This window comes from Sorex araneus, chromosome 3 (genome assembly GCF_027595985.1).
Source record: "Sorex araneus isolate mSorAra2 chromosome 3, mSorAra2.pri, whole genome shotgun sequence".
NCBI classification, from domain to species: domain Eukaryota; kingdom Metazoa; phylum Chordata; class Mammalia; order Eulipotyphla; family Soricidae; genus Sorex; species Sorex araneus.
The window spans coordinates 198639325-198651726 of NC_073304.1; positions in this window are offsets into that span (position 1 = coordinate 198639325).

Below are 12402 nucleotides of genomic sequence, written 5' to 3' on the forward strand. Positions count from 1 at the left end.
ACTCGGGGCGTCCTGCCGCAGGCTGCTCGTCGCTGGGGCCCCTTCGAGGCTGCCGGCCGGAGGAAGTGCGAGGCTCTCCGGAGTGCCTGCCCCGCGTGTCCAGGAAAGCCCGGCCTGGCCGTGCCCTGCCTCCTCTCCGCCCTCGGGAGCTGGGGACTGCGGAGCCCCGGCTACACCTCCAGGACTCCCGGCTCCGCGCGCCCTTCTCGGCTCCCGGCTCCGAGCCCGCGGTGGCGGCGGCGCGGGCGGAGCTTCTCTCCCGGCTTCATGGCCCTCGGCGAGCCCGGGGCGAACTTGGGCAGCGGCCGCGCTGGGCTCCGAGCACCTGCTCCTCGGCTCGCGGGCCCCGCGGCTCGGCGAAGGCGGGGCGGTGGCGGCGAGCGCTGTGCGCTCCTGGAGACGCGGTGCTGACGCGCCCGGCTCCTCCTCGCTGCATTTTAATTCCTGGCCACGGTGGCCGCTGCACACCGAGCGGGAAGCCTGTCGCTGGAGTCCGCGGGGCGGGAGGCACAGATGTGCCCGGCTCTGCGCGCCCGCGGACGTCGGACGGAGGAGTAGAAGCCGAGGGTTCCCCGGGGGGCGCCACGAGTGTTGTCGCTAAGTGTGCCAGCACTGGCTGAAGGGGCTGCGACGACGGGATGTCAAAACCAGAGGCTGTGCCGCGGTGGCACTGAACGCGAGTGTAGGGGGTCGTGGATTGTGCGTGCGTGGACGCCCAAGAATGGTTATTTCGGCGTGTCTTATAAATGGGAACTTGTTTGGAGATGAGGGCCGGTGGTTATCTGAGGATTGAGTGGTGTGTGTAACGCAGTGTCTGCTAGGGTGGGTGCGTTGCAGTGCTTGTTTGGGGGATTTCATGGGGGTTGCACAGGACAGTGTGCATCCATATGTGGGTACGTGTTGTGTAGCATTTGTGTTGAGGTGCTGGGAGCTGTCACCGACCTCTGATGGCCTGAGCCTGGTGGGACAGCCCTGTAGCTGCTCCTGAGGACTTTCCATGTGTGCCCCAGGTAGGCACTTCGGGACAGCCAAGGAGTGTGACCTCCAGGACCAGAGGCTCCACCTCTGCCTTGTCCTTGCTGGTGTCCTGCCTCCTATCCACTGAGGATATCACCCGCCTCCCTACCCCACCCAGGACAGCCCTAGGGTTTTCCACCTGCCTCAGCACCTTTCAGGACACTTTCATTCTGCCTTCCTCAGCGTCTACCTCACCCAAGGTTGGGAGAATGGCTGGATCCTGGAGGGGAGGTAGTCCCCCTTCACGCATCCCAGATGAGAGAGACCCAGTTCTGGCCCAAGCTCATGTAGACCGCAGTGGTGGACCCAGGATTTGGCACCCAGGTGCCTAGCCGCCAGCTCTTGATCCGGAAACACGGGGTGTCGGCAGTGTGTGCTTCAGATCACTACCTGGAGGCCTGGGCTTGGTAGTTCTGTCTCCATTTCCTCCAACCATGGCCTCTCTGAGAGCCCCAGCGAGAAGTTGCATTCTCTGAACCTGATTCTCCACAGGACAAAGGAGGTTCTCCGACAGTCTCCTGAAAGTAAGCCTGGATGTGGAAGGACACCCTCGTGAAACGGGGTAGATAGTGCCCATGTCTGGTATTTGGAGAGGGGGGGACCTGGGCCTCTACACTTTAATTCTCTCCCCCCCACACACACTCCCCTATCACACACACAATCTGTAGCACTCTCGGCTGTTATTCATCGATTTGCTCGAGCAGGCACCAGTAATGTCTCCATTGTGAGACTTGTTGCTACTGTTTTTGGCACATCAAATACACCAGGGGTAGCTTGCCAGGCTCTGCCATGCGGGTGGGATACTCTCGGTAGATTGCCGGGCTCCCTGAGAGGGACAGAGGAATCAAACTCAGGTTGGCTGCGTTCAAGAGAAACGCCCTACCCGCTGTGCTCCAGTCCATCCAAAGTAGATACTAAAAAAAAAAAAATTCAGGAACATGAGTTTTTACACTAAAACTCAGTTTTAGTGTAAATCTGTAATTTACAATCCCCACAATCGGTATGAAGTCTAATTGCACACACATACATACACAAAATCTATATGAACTTCAACTACACACACACACACACACACACACACACACACCGTGGAGGTCCTTCTCATTTGTTTGGGGATCACCTGTAAGGGACTGGAGGACTTCTGACAAGCAGTGACCAATCTCTTTATGGCACAGGTATGCAGTGATAGGGAATACCTTGACCAGCTCAGCAAAGGTCTACTCATAAAATCCAGCCTAGGCCGGGCCTGTGGGGTAAAGATCTCTTTAATTTACTTTTTAATCAACTTGGATCCTTTCTTCCCTCTGATGCCCTGTACCTTGGCTGATACCTCCTTCAGAGCCCTTGTCTTAGCACCTTGTCACTGCTATACCCAGGTCTGATCTGGGCTGAGTTCTTCCAAGACAGGGAACATGTTTATTCATTTGTGTGTTCCTCCCTCTTAGCACAATGCCTCGGCACATTCAGTCAGGGGTAGAGAGGAAAGGAATAATAATTTCTGAAATATTCTCTGTGCTGAGTACTGAACTGGACACAGAAATATTTGATTTCCCATACTCTGCAGGGGAGATAATTTTGCCTTTCTTTCTCAAGGAGAAACCAAGGGCGGAAATTTGTGCTCGAAGTGCAGGAACTGAACTCAACTCTAACTCATTCCAAGGTCTAGGTTGTACCCTGTCCATCATGCTTCTTTCCAGTGTATTATAATAAATAATTGTGATTATTGAGTAAATGTAGGACTTTCCTAAAGATTAAGGCCCACCTTCGTGATACACTGAAAACACATCGTGTGTAGTACTTGTGAAACCGTGAAGAGTAGGAATAAATACATTATTTGATCTCCATCCCATATCAGACTCAGAGCTCCTAAAACTGAACATTTTCTAAGTGCTGCAAAGCAAGAGCAGCATCTTTTGTCTTGTGAATGAGCTGGCTTTGGAAACACCTGTGGCTGTGCTGGTTGCTAGGAGAAGCAACCTTGAGAACCAATTAGGGTTTGGAACTCTGGGGAGGGGAGAGGGCTGGAAGGTTGAATTAATCAATGGACATGATTTAATTCCATCATGGCAATGTAATAAGGTCTCCATAAAATCCCGGAAAGGACAGGGCCTGGCGAGCTTCTGGGTTGATGAAGAAGTGGAGATTTGGAGGTAGAGAAGGGTGTATTTGAAACAGAATTGTTTACTTGGAGCCTCTCCCCATATTTTCACCTGTGCATTTCTTCCATCTGACTGTTCTGACATATCATTTTATAATAAACTAACAGACTAATAAGTAAAATGTTTCCTTTGCCTTCGGTGTGAGACTCTAGCAAAGTAATTAAACTGAAGGTTGGGGAGGGTGCACACAGGAACCGCTGATTAATAGCCAGTGGGACTAAAGTTTTGGAACCCACCAGGGTCTGTCACCAGAGCCTAAAGAGGGGACAAGCCATCACGTGGGACTGAACCTTGATCTTGCTCAGTCTGAGGCCCTCTGCAGGCAGAAGGCGGGAACGCAGTTCAATTGTAGGACACCCAGCAGGTGCTGGGAGCAGCATTGCAGCCAAGGATCTCCCCACCCCCACCCCCGCAGTCCTACATTGGAAATCGGGTCACAGGAGCTCAAAAGGAATCCTCAAAATAACCCTGTGAAGGTAAATACTATTATTTCCTCGACATCAAAGAGGAGCCCTGCTTACCACAGAGAGGTTGAGCTGCTCACTCTAGGTCACACAGTCGTGAAGTGGGACTGTGAGCTTTAAATGTTGGGCAGTCTGACTCCACCTGCCGTGCCCTCTGACCCTGCTACCCACTGCCTCTGCCTGCACAGCCCCACAGACATATGAGAATTCACTTTCCCAATCTGGCTGACTGAATTGGCTGGAAAACAAATCCCCCAGTGTAGGAGCTGACCCACCTAATTTATCAGCCAAGAAATTAGAACTTAGCTTTGTGGTTTCTCAAGAATAAGCTTTGAACATTTCCCCCCCCATTTCGTGTTTCTCTCTAAAACACAGCTGGGAGCTGGAAAGATAGTCTAGGGGTTAAGGTGCTAGCCATGCATGTGGCCAATCCAGGTTTGATCCCCGCTATCCCCAACCCCCCCCCCCCCCGCCACCCCAGGAACTTCCAGGAGTGATCCCTAAGGGCAGGGCCAGGAGTAAGTCCTGAGCACTGCTAGGTGTGGCCTCAAAACCCAGAACCAAAACAAGCAGACAAACAAACATCCATTGCTTCCCTCTTGGCTGCTGGCGTCTGGCAGATGTTATGGGCCGTGACGAAGGACACAATGAGCACCTCTACTGGTCTCTTTCTCCATGCAAGGCGTTTGTTGTGAGGGTAGAGTGCAGCATAATTAGGCAATGTGATTTTCTGTTTATATCAGTTTGGTAGCTGACATTTCTTTGAGTTTGAGCTGGTTTCATTGGAACCCCAATGTTCCTGTTCGCCCCTAATCCTCACCACTCCGTGTCGCACCTTTGCCAGGCCTCTGAGGTACGCCCCCAGCCCCATTTTCTCCCTGGCTGTTGGGTCCCTCTGCCCCTCTCATCTACAACATCCGCCAGTGACTCTGTCTTTTCTGGAACATCTGGCAGTGTTCAAAGATTTTCCCTCTTATCAAATTGGAGTCTGTCTCCCGGTGAATTTGTCCTAATATATACTAATATATCCCTGGGGAGCCACATGAAATAAGCTTGCTTTTTTTTTTTCCTTCACATGGCAACTTTTCAGATCTTTTAAGGAATCGGGATTTTGATGCTGAGAGTAACATGACTCAATGTCTACTTGCCTAGAGAAGTCTTCAAGCTCATCTTTTTTCCTTAAGGCTGTGTACCATCCCCCGACCCTTCTTTCTACAATCATTTCTCCTGCACTTGATGCCCTTGGAATGGAATCTTGGAGGTCAGCATCCTTAGCTGCAAGCTCTGTGAAGAAAACCCATCCCACCCTCACCTGTGGACCCGCTCCTTTCTTCCAGCCCAGATCTTTCTTTGAAAGGTAGCAGTGGGGGTCTTTTCACTTTGTTACTCCTGGGATTTAATGGAGGCAGTAAGTGAGGAGAGAAAGAGAGAGAGTTACTGGGGGTCTGCAATGTTCTTGTTCTACCTGCTGAAAGAGATGACAGGGATTTTAGCATTAGAGTTCAGAGGCCCATTCATGAGGGTGGGATGGTTTTTATTGGGGGTGGGGGTTCTGACTGAGAACTGCAATCTCTCTGCCTCCTTCCTCCTAAATCTTTGTTTTTTTTTTCTCTCTCTGGGCCACCCTTGGCTTTCTATCTCTACCTTCTGCTTTGCTTCCCTCTTCTGCTCTCCCCAACCTCAGCCTGAAGCCCTCACCGTCCTCTCTGGTCCCTTCTGGGTACCTCTGCAGGTATGTAGATGTCCAGCTCTCTGGCAGTTTTGCTGGAAGCCCTAGGAACAAGGGACCAGGGAGGATTTCTCCAGTGTGTTCTCAGCTCATTGCACATTATCTCCACCCCTGCCACCCTCCTCCACAGACCAGGCACTTGAGAAGTTCGACCCTCTGGCCTTCGCTTAGACATGAGCATCTCAAACTGCTTTCCTCCCCTCTGTGATTGCCGCATGGACCCTCTGGCCTTTGCTTATACTCATCTCTACTGCTTTCCTCTCGCTCTGTGATTGTCCTGTGACACAGGACTCTCTCCGTACTCTCATCTTCCAGGGACACTCTCTCTCTCTCTCTCTCTCTCTCTCTCTCTCTCTCTCTCTCTCTCTCTCTCTCATCCCTATTCTACTTGAGTTTAAGCTCTCCCATGCTTCTCCTCCAGCACCACTAAATCTCCAAGTTGGGGGCGGGGGGGGGGTGTTGGGAAATGGGTCCATGAACACCAAGAGGAAAAATCAGGACTGTAAAACCTGGGGAAGAGCAGCAGGACCAATGAGTGCTGGTGTCAGGGCTGGAGGAAATAGAGCTAAAGCACGGTGTTCCCCTTTTAATGGACAATCCTCAAAGCAAATCTGATTTCACCCCTTCACTCCAGGGGAGACAGCTAAGGTGAAGAGAGGGGAGAGATCCGGCATGAATCAGATTATAAGACAGATGGATACCGCTTAACAGAACTAGAATCCAGATTCCAGTTTCCAATTCACCTCTAGAGATGGCTTTTTAAAAGTCATTTTGAAACCAGCGATGTATACAGTGTCAAAAACAATAAAAGAATAAATAATCTAGTGGGCGATTAAAAAAAAAAGTCTGTTTTGCCGTTCCCCAACAACCATTCCAACCATTCTTCTGGGGACAGGGAGTGCCATCAGTTTGTTGTGTAATCTATTAGCAACCCTTTCTGGGTACACGTATGTGTTATCATCCCCATATGCCCTGCTTTTCCCTGCTTTTCTCACTACTCGTTGCTTTCCATGACTCCCATTCACGAGCGCAATTGTAGTCCGTGTTCTTCACACCTCTTTTCCCTATACGCTCAGTTGTTTTATGCTTGCCTTCCTCAAGGGTCTCACTCCAACTTCTGTTCTTTCCCTGAGCTCTCTGACTTATTTCACATTCTGCTTTCATATCCACAGTGGATGCTGGGTTCTGTGGCAAAGAGGATGGACAGAACTTGTCATTTTTTATCATCAGAGTTTTTGTTACTCTTTGCTAAATGTGCCGATGGATGGAAAGTCAAAATGCCGAAAATCTCAAAGAACAAATAATGCCGCTATTTCTATTTACCTGTATTTGCATAATATTTAATTTTCAGTTGCATTTTCCTTAGGATAACTATAACACATACATGAGCATGCACACCCTGAAGACACAGCTCCTGTTGATTTGGGGAGGTGGTTCAAGCATGCAGAGAAAGTCAGTTTGAGAGTCAGAGGCATCCGTGACAAATAGAGTAGGGAAAGCATAACATGGAGAGAAACTGAGAGTCTGTGTTTTTTTTTTTTTTTAAAAAGAATGATCTTAAGAAGCATCTTAAGTAGTTGAACTCAGAAAAGGAAATGGATGCTCAGAGTTTAGTGTCTCAGCCCTGGTCATTGAGAAGTTGAGTGGATGATAGTGGTGAAGGCGATGGCGATGGTGAGGGTGATGGTGGTGTTGCTGGTGGTGTTGATGATGTTCCAAGGCCGATACTGAGCAAGCCCCATATGGCAAGCACTGTGAACAGCGAGCATGCTTTAACTCACTAATATGCACAGCAATGCTCTTATACCACCATTCTAGCTCTTCTGCACAGGGAAGAGAGTGACTAGGTAACTGACCCAGTCCGTCTCTGGATTCAAACCCAGGTATTTTGATTCTACACTCTAAGATGAATTAAACTGGTTTTAATTGGCTTAAAGTAATGACTGCTGAGGATCTTTATTTCTTACTTAGAACATGTCAGACATTGCCCTTGGCATTGGGAAATGCGATGTCTACTCAAGTGTGGTCCTGCCTTGCTCTACAGTCCTACGGGCAGGACATGGATGACTTCCTTTCAGGAAAGCATGAGAAATGCACTGCCAGATAGGAACATAGCATGGTGAGAGGGTAAAGACAAGTTCTCTCCCCTACATTGATATGAAAGGATCAACATCCATAGTTTCTTTTTTCTCACCAAACTTTTCCATTCATTTTTATGGTTTCACTCTTACACTTGGAGAACTCTGTGACTTCACCCGTGAGGCTCAATCTTTGAATGGAGACCATGACTAAAGCCCCAGGTTGAGAATTTTCTGGTCCTCCTTGTCCATGGCATCCACATTCACATCCTGCTTTGTTTCCCCACGGTGTCCAATGATCCCGTGCCAGCTATTCTCTGAGTTCAGGTCACCTCAGTCAATGTCTTCTTATCCAGCCTGTTTGTTTTTTTTTTTCACAGCCTCCTTCTGGTATTACCATGGTTTTACCATGAATGGATTCCTGGTTTCAGCCTGAATAACTGGGCCTCAGTTGTCACTTCGGCCATAAAGGTAGTAGAGAAATGGAGCTTTTCACACTTTTCCACCCAATTTCCTCTCTCATACACATAACAAAACTCTAATTAAAATAGTTAAGCATAATAACTGCCTCAACTTATGAGTTACCATCCACCATGTTCCAAAAAGGTGGGCCATAAAAAGAGAATTTAATGAAATGTAAAACCCCAGGTACAGTTAGGCATTTTATTCCCAATTCTTTGCTATCCCCCTTTGCTGGTTCCAGTTATGACTTACACTTATCCAGGCTCCCCCCTCCTCTTTGGGGAGCCCTAACTAACTGGCCCTACATCTGTCTCCCAGACAGACCCTCTGCGGGAAGCCAGAGATTTAAGGCCGAGCTAGTGTGTCCTCAGCCTCTCGCAGGCTGCTCTCCCCCTAGCCAGAGCTTTCCTGTCTCAGCCACCCGTGGTTTGTTTACTCGCTTTCCCTTATAAATGGTCTGGCCAAATCCTACCTTGGGTTTCTCTACTCTGGCTTTATCTCACCTGTCGACACACAGGGGAGGCAGGAAGGGAGGGACTTTGCACATTCTTCCATGGTGACGTGGGCCATGGTGATCATCCAGACAGAAGACAGGCAGAGAGACAGGGTGGGAAGGATAGGGGCAGGGAGAGGTGGGGGAAGGAGTGGCAGGGGAAAAGCTGAAAGGAAAATAATCGAGATGGCACCAGGTACTCACCACTTAACAATCCTTCATGATGGCCCTCTCAAGTGTATTATGCCCATTTATCATTGATTTTAGACTTTGGAGCCACACTAAGGTTGTGCTCAGAGCTTACTCCTGGCTCAGTGCTCAGGGATCATTCCTGACGGGATTTGGGGGATCAAACTGGAGTTAACTTCTTGTAAAGCAAGCGTCTTAACACTTGTGCTACCTCTATGGCCAATATTATCCCAAATTTTGCAGGTGGGAACACAGAAACTTCCTTTTCCAATCTCTGCTAGTGGCTCAAGCACAGTTTAAACCTCAGGAACAGCCATCATCACATAATGCTGCCAATGATTGAAGCCTCACTGCCCAAATGATGCAATGAGGTTCAGGGAGGTGAAGTCACTTGTCAAAGATCACAGAGTGTCACAACAGTGGCCCAGCCAGGATTCCAGTCCAGATCTGGCTCCAGAGCATCGGTAATTATTTAAAAGATAGGAATTGTAGTCTAGAAAGAGAAAAGACGAAGTGGGTGGCAGCATGATTCAGAGCTTGAGGGAAACCTCTGGGGAGATGAAGGCAGTGAAAACACAGAAGCTAGAATCTTAGTATCCGTTGTGCCTCAGGGATTTCTGTTCAGCTTCTGTGCGATGCCCCCGTGGGCAGAACTAACACTGAAACAGCTGTGTTCTTGGGAAGAGGTTTAGGGGGAAACGCTCGAGTCCAAGGGCCAGGCTGTGCTAAGTAAGTTAGAGAAAGTTACCAAAAATACTTCCTTTCTCAACAACCAAATGAAAAGCACTCAACTCAGGCTGGAAACCACCCCGAATCTCTGACCTGTCTGCTCTGCCTCCCTTTCTCCTTCCTCTCTACAGCTTTTCTTCCTTTTTCATGTTCTTCCCCTTTCCCCCTCTATCCTTTCTTCCACCCAGACCTCCGCCTCACTTTCTCTTTCTTCAGATCAATATTTCTTCAGCCAACAGGGCTGAAGTTTTTTTTTTTCCTCAGTCAATATTTCACAGCAGCCTACAGCACTAACACATAACATTAAATTTGAAATAGTTCTCTGAAAGTGCTTGGCGTTATAAAGGCAGGTTCATAAGCTGGATATCTAATATGAGAGTGAGACACTTCTTAGCCTGTGACCCAGGTAGATGCCCTAGAAATGTCCCCAAGGAAATAATGTAAAAGTAAGTGAAGGAAAAAAATAGCAGGGGATTCCCAGTGAGGCTGTTCATGATAGAGAAGAAAAAGGCGACGAGCACATCTAAAGCAGTTCACAAGTTCAATGACGGCAAAGCAAATGATGGTGAATCTCAACCGTTGGGAACAGAAGCCACTGAAGATGCGGGACATTGAGTTAGGATGGAGAATGCGTGGAGTAGAAAGATTCGTGGCACAGAGCTCATCAGTCTGCTCACTACCTCTGGGAAACATTGCTTTTTCCATGCATAGTAATCAAAGGAGAATTAGGAGAGACAGGCTGGACCAACAAATTGGTCCTCTATTTCCATAGGTCCTCTGGGCAACATTGTCTAGATTGTAGACAAATAAACAAAACCCAAGAGAGTTTGCAGGAACCAGCTTGGGAGAAAGGTATGTTGTAAGCAGAAGATGTCATCCTATATTAAAAAATTATTTTTATTATTGGTCACACCAGTCAATTTTCAGGGCTTACTTCTGGCTCAGGGATCACTCCTGGTGGGCTTGGGGGACCCTGTGGGGTGCTGACAATCAAACCCTGGTCTGCCTCGTGCAAGGCAAGTGCCCTACCTTCTGCCCTATTACTTTGGCCCAAGATGTTGCCCTTTATAAACAAATATCATTAGATAACAGACCATGCAGCCCTGGACCTTTCAGGCCAACTTTGCCATTCATACCCTCACCTCAAGGTCCACCAAGGAGTCATGAATGTCACAGACACTGCCCAGCTGTGCCGAGAGAAACCACTGGTGACACTCAGCGTGTCCTCTCCAGTTGTGCTCCTTCTGGCTCAGAATATCAGGATGCCCCTCCCCCAACACTGTCAGGTCCCCCCAGCGCTTTAGCCCAGTCTCTAAACACAAACCTTGGCCGTGACTCACATGACAGACTCCATGTGGTGACCAAATGGTGACTTATAATCAAAACTGACTCAGACTCTGAGCCCTCCAATGGGGAGAGATATTTGGATGCAAATAGCCACTGAGGTGTTGTTTTCCTGTGTCCTTTCTGCAGGCTCTATCTCCATTATCTGCTTCTGCCTTCTGCCTTCTGCCTGGAGATCTCACTTTGGCTGCCGGTTACTTGGTTTGGCGCACTTGATCCTGGTTGGACCTTAGCAGCACCAAGCGTCTGAGCATTTCCCCTGACTACCACTCTGCTTTCATCTTTAACCTCAGTTGGAATTCTCCTTGTTCTTCGAACCCAGAAGGAGGCCTTTGTTTTTGTTGTTTCACTTTAGAGGCAGTGCAGGGGAAAAAGACCATTTGAGCAGTCACAATGCATTGTCACAAAATCCATAATAATAACAAGTTTTAATTGAGGATAGTAATATGGCAGGCACGGAGCTAGGAACTTGGCATGCGTGATCTCAATTTATCCCTACAGTAACTCTAATGAAGTTGATGTTATGTTTATTTGTTCCAAAGAAGAATCTGAAGCTGAGTGCTATTAAGTAGATGATTTGCGGTCAAACTCAGGTTTTGCTAATGCCTGCCAAATCCTCCTTTTCCAACGACCGATATAGAATACAGCCCACCGGGCACAAAAGATAACAGTGAAGATTGGAAATAATTGGGAACCCTTGTCATGGAGCATATATGCTCTTCATTTATGTACAATTCTGATAAAATGCCCGTTATTGGTTTTTCAGGCTCTTGACAGGATAGAAATAATATATATTATGAGAAGAAAAAAAAGGTAGGCTTTCAGATTTGAAAGTACTGATAACCAGAATGGATAGCCAAAGTCTGACAACAAAGGAGGAGACAAAACAACTACAAAAACAGATAAAGGAACTTAAAAAAATGATGCCATTTAATGCTGGGCAAACTCCACATATTTCAAATAGTACTGAGTCTTTTAGCCCAATGTAATGAAGGCCTTGGGTCACGAAAATTACATTTTGTTCTGTATATTTGCATAAGAATATAGGAAAGGATGGGATGTATTTCCCAAAGCTTTTTAGCCAAAAGATTCCATTAAGAATAAGGGTGTGCTTAAAGGGATAAATAAACCTTTAACTCTTAAATACTGGCTATTCAGAAAAGTGATTTATTTTTTCAGAGAGAGGTTCAGAATAACAAAGGTGTAACTCTCTCATTGGCCCGTTGTTTCCGCTATCCCCTTATGCAAAATGTTTCCTGTTGTCATTTTGTTTAATGGCCAAACAGTAAGGAACTAGGTTTAAGATTCCAAATGGAATAGCTTGCTGCCAGTTGGGTTATGTTGTGGGTGCTCGGTTGTTCAATAAAAGGGAGTTTCATGGTATTTAAATGCTTCCATTTCTTTTCTGTTTCTTAAACTTAAAAACAACGATGGACCAATTTCCAACACATTTTTTTTTCTCCCTGCAGGAAGAAACAATAAAAGAGAAATGGAATTCTCCTTGAGAAAACAGTTCTAACGTTCTGTCTCCATCAGAAACATTTTAGGATTTTGTTCCCCAGGACTTGGAAGTCTTGTACAAGGGGTAACAGCAGAAATTCTAAGAAAGCATGTGTGAAACCAGGACATCTTAGCAAACGGAGCCTGTCTGCCAGTTTCCTGGGAACCAGCTTCCTGCCAGAGCATAGTACAATGGGGAGGGTGCTTGTCTTGAGTGTGGTTTCTCTGGGTTTGATCC